We start from the raw sequence: 4,257 nt of genomic DNA on the forward strand, positions 1-4,257 counted from the left end.
CAATACAATACAATACATTTTAAGTAACAATCGAAATAAACATTGTAGGTATAGTAACAATACAATACAATACAATGGATAACAATGATCCAAACATAGTGTTAGTTTTATTTCTCTCATGTTTCTTAATGTTAATCCTTTGGTTTTCCTAACTTTGTTTCATATGCTTAGATGAATTTTTTTGGACCCGTCTCAAGTTAAGCAAAACACAAAGTCATGAATTTTTATTTTATAAACATTAATTAATATTCTTTTTTTTGCCTTCTAAATTAATTATTTTTACATACATACTAGTTTAAAAATAAAAATGACGCCTTAAGCTTTTTCCTCAATATGTAACTATAGTGGATTTCCCTTAGTAAGACCTTTGAGAAACACTTATGAGAAATGCTGAGAAATAATGAAATTTTGAAGATTTGTTTTAAATTACTCAAACCACATCAACCCATTTTCTTCTTTCATTAGAGAAAATTGTTCCTGTCTTAAAAGACTATTTTGCGACAAAAGTTTAATTATAAGGATCATAAGTTTAATGTAGAGTGTTAAATCATTCTATTTCGACTCTTTCTATGACACTAATCCCCCCCACCCCCACCCCCAATTCAAATTATTTCAAAATTTTGCTCTCCTTTAACCCTAATATGAGTTTCACTATTCTTCTTCTTTGCTTGTTAGGTCGTATTTCTTTTTGTTTCATGATGTGTTTTTTTCTGCTTTGATATAACATTTTTTTCCAGTTTGATTCAATCATTCATAATGCCTTGTCGTGTCAGTGTTAATAATCATGTAATGTTTATGATTGATAATCAGTTGTGCCGGTAGAAACAAGTTTCTCAAAGAAGTTACGGAAGAAGAAACTTCATCACATGATTGATAATATATCTCTATCAGTATGTTAGAGCATAAGAGTTGATATTACCAATAATTTTCCTAACAACTCTCGTCCATCCGTCCGTCAAAACAATGGAAACAATGTTAAATGACATTATGTCTTGATTAATCATAAGTTTAATATTTCCAAAATTTCATCAATTTATTCAAGATGTGAATGGTTTTCAAACAGTGGACGTATTATAAATGAAGCTAAATTTCCCTATATTTTGGAATATGAACATATTAAGAAATGAAAATAAGTTAGACTCTCAAGATTTTTGGTGATGAATATACTAAGCTTTTGCGAGAAAAGAAAGAAAAAAAAAACAAGGTAGACACATCAAAATAGAGGTTGCAATGATTTTGAGAAAAGAAGGAAACTAGTTAAATTCTCAGTGGTCCTTTGTCCATGTTCCTTGAGTTGAAATTGGTGATCAATTTTGGTTCAAGGTAGAACTTGCTATGGTTGGACTACATCACAAAATTTTTAGGGGCATTGAATATGCGCATATTAATAGAAAAGATGTTTCAACTTAAATTGTTGATTTTGGTGTATACGAGAATAAGACTATATCTTCTCAAAAGTTCATTTATGAAGATAAAGGAGTGAATTCTAGAGTATCTGTTAATGCGAGAGTGGTAATCAGAAGCTTAAAAGGGATACTCTTTCCTTGATGAACTCAATGGATTTGGGATATTTAGTAATGGTCATTTCTGGCCGTCAAAGAATTAATGGTGAAAAGACCGATTACATTTACTTTGGGTTGGACGTTGTAACTAAGTGTTGGCGACAAAGAGGTCTAATTGTAAAATATATGTTCATGTTCGAACATTAGAGGTATCTTGGCCAACCAGAACTAACTCAGTTATTCAATGTCAATCATATTTGTGAAAATGATTTCAAGGCACCAAAATCTACTATGCACACAAAGTTTGTTATGGAGTATGATGTCTCGAAAGGGAAGGAAAATATATCAATCCTCTCTATCGATGCAATGGATGATGGAGACCCTCCAACTTTCACATACATTACTAACATGAAGTATCCTGATTTGTATTATATCATTAGGCCTCAAGGTTGCTGTTGCACAAGAATATGCTCGAATATAGAACAGTGCTCTTGTGCTTCTAAGAACGGAGGCGAGTTTCCATTCAACCCAAGAAACTCTATTTTTAAAGCAAAACTTTTTGTTCACGAGTGTGGTCCATATTACAAATGTCCTCCATCTTGCAAAAATAGGGTTAGCCAACATGGTCTTATGTACCAGTTCGAGGTTTTCAAAACCAAATAGAAAGGATGGGGTTATAGGTCATCATATTATATTGCACCCAGAAGTTTTATTTGTGAATATATCAGAGAATTTCTTGATCATAAAGAAGCCAAAATTAGATTTGATTATGACAAGTACTTCTTTGATGTTGGCAACTATAGCGAATATATCCGCAAAGGAAGGTTGTAAGTAGTAAAGTTGACTCAAATTCTTTTAAAAGGGAGGATGGAGGTGGATTTACTATTTATGCGGCAATATATGGGATGTTGGTAGATTTATCAATCATAATTGCTCACCAAACCATTGTTCTCAAAACTTCATGTATGACCATGGTGATAAAAGAGTACCTCACATAATGTTTTTCGCTTCCAAAAGTATTTATGCATTAGAGAATCTTACTTATCACTACAACCACAAGATTGTACGTGTTCATGGTACAAATGACAATTTGATGAGAGAGAAGGGTGGTATATATATCATAAGTGCAGTGGGAGAATGTAGTAAATTACTACTTGATGTATTATACATAGAAATTTACTACATTCTACCACTGCACTAATGAGAGACACATCTACCCTTCTCTCTCTTCAAATTTCTGTTTGTATCATGAACACGGACAATTCAGTTGATGTAATAATAAGTAAGCTCTTCTAATGCATAAATATTTTGGAAGCAAAAAAAAATTATATGAGGTAATCTTTTGTTTCCATGGTCATACATGCCATTTTGAGCACAAAGGATTGGTGAGAAACTATAATTGATAAATCTACCAACATTCCCATATATTGTTGCATCAATAGTAAATCCATCTCAATCCTTCCTTTTAAACTATTTTGACTCGACTTTGCTACTTAAAAACCTTCTTTTTGGGGATATATTCATTGTTGTTTCCAACATAAAGAATTACTTTTAATAATCCATTCTAATTTTCACTTCCTTATCATTAAGAAATTCTCCAATGTATTCACAAATAATACTTCTGGGTGCAGTATAATTTGATGACGTCAAACCCCATCTTATCAATTGGTTTTTAAATCCTTGAAATGGTACCGAAGACCATGTTCTCTAACCCTATTTTTGCAAGATGGAGGACATTTGCAATATAGACCACTCTTGCGAACAAAATTTTTTTCTTTAAACATAGAGATTCTTCGGTTGAATGGAAACTCGCCTCCGTTCTTAGAAGCACAAGATCACTGATCAATATCCGAGCATCTTATTGTGCAACTGCAGCCTTATTTACAATATACAACCCATAGTAAATCTATTTTCCATCTATATTTTCACCATTAACTCTTGGACAGCCATAATGTAAGACCCCAAAAATGAATTAGGGTGTATAGAGCCTAACATGTTTGTCCTAAGGGTCTAAGGTCCTAAAATGGTTTATAATATGGTATTGAGGCAGTTTGTAAAGTTTGAGGTGATTTGGAAGTCAAACGTCAAGGGACGACCAATACGTTCGACGACTAGTCGCCAAAGGGGCCTTAGGTACTTTTATGTGTTTACAAGTGTTTCATAGACTTATGAAGTCTTAAAATGGGTTATAATGATGTCTACAGGCAGTATATGGAGTTTCATGAAGTTTGGATGTCAAACATCCAAGAACGTCTTCAAAATGTGTTAAAAATCTATCCTTGAACCCTCTTCCATTCAAGGAGTCATTTCCAAAAGATTTCAAAAAGGGTTTCCAAATTCTATTTTCTTCTATCTTTGATGTTAAGCATGAGTCTTCTTGTAAAAGTGCTTTAATGATTCAAATGTGTTTATTCTAGTATGAATTGATGATTTTACTGTCAAAACCCTAATGAACTCATGTTTATGCATATTTCAAACTTCTAGCTTAAGAAATGGGTTAAATGAGCATGTTTGTGTAGGGTATGAACTTTTGTTTTCTTGTGTAGTTATTATGATTTAGCTACTTCCCTAAGGGGCCTTATTATTATGAAATATTGATAAAATGATTATAGGTGATGATGGCTTGTTAGAATGGTGAATTGTTTATCTTGTGTAATTCTTATGATAAATTGCTCTTGAGTGGTATGGTCCACCTTCTTGGTGGCAATTTATATTTGATGAACTTGTTATTACTTATTATGTAGTGTGAGTGTTG

General features: G+C 32.4%; 1 pseudogene; it reads left to right on the forward strand.

The window, feature by feature from the left end:
- LOC114074299 overlaps window positions 1-4,257 on the forward strand; it is a 12,173-nt pseudogene that overhangs the window by 768 nt on the left and 7,148 nt on the right.

Source organism: Solanum pennellii, chromosome 10 (assembly GCF_001406875.1).
Source record: "Solanum pennellii chromosome 10, SPENNV200".
NCBI classification, from domain to species: domain Eukaryota; kingdom Viridiplantae; phylum Streptophyta; class Magnoliopsida; order Solanales; family Solanaceae; genus Solanum; species Solanum pennellii.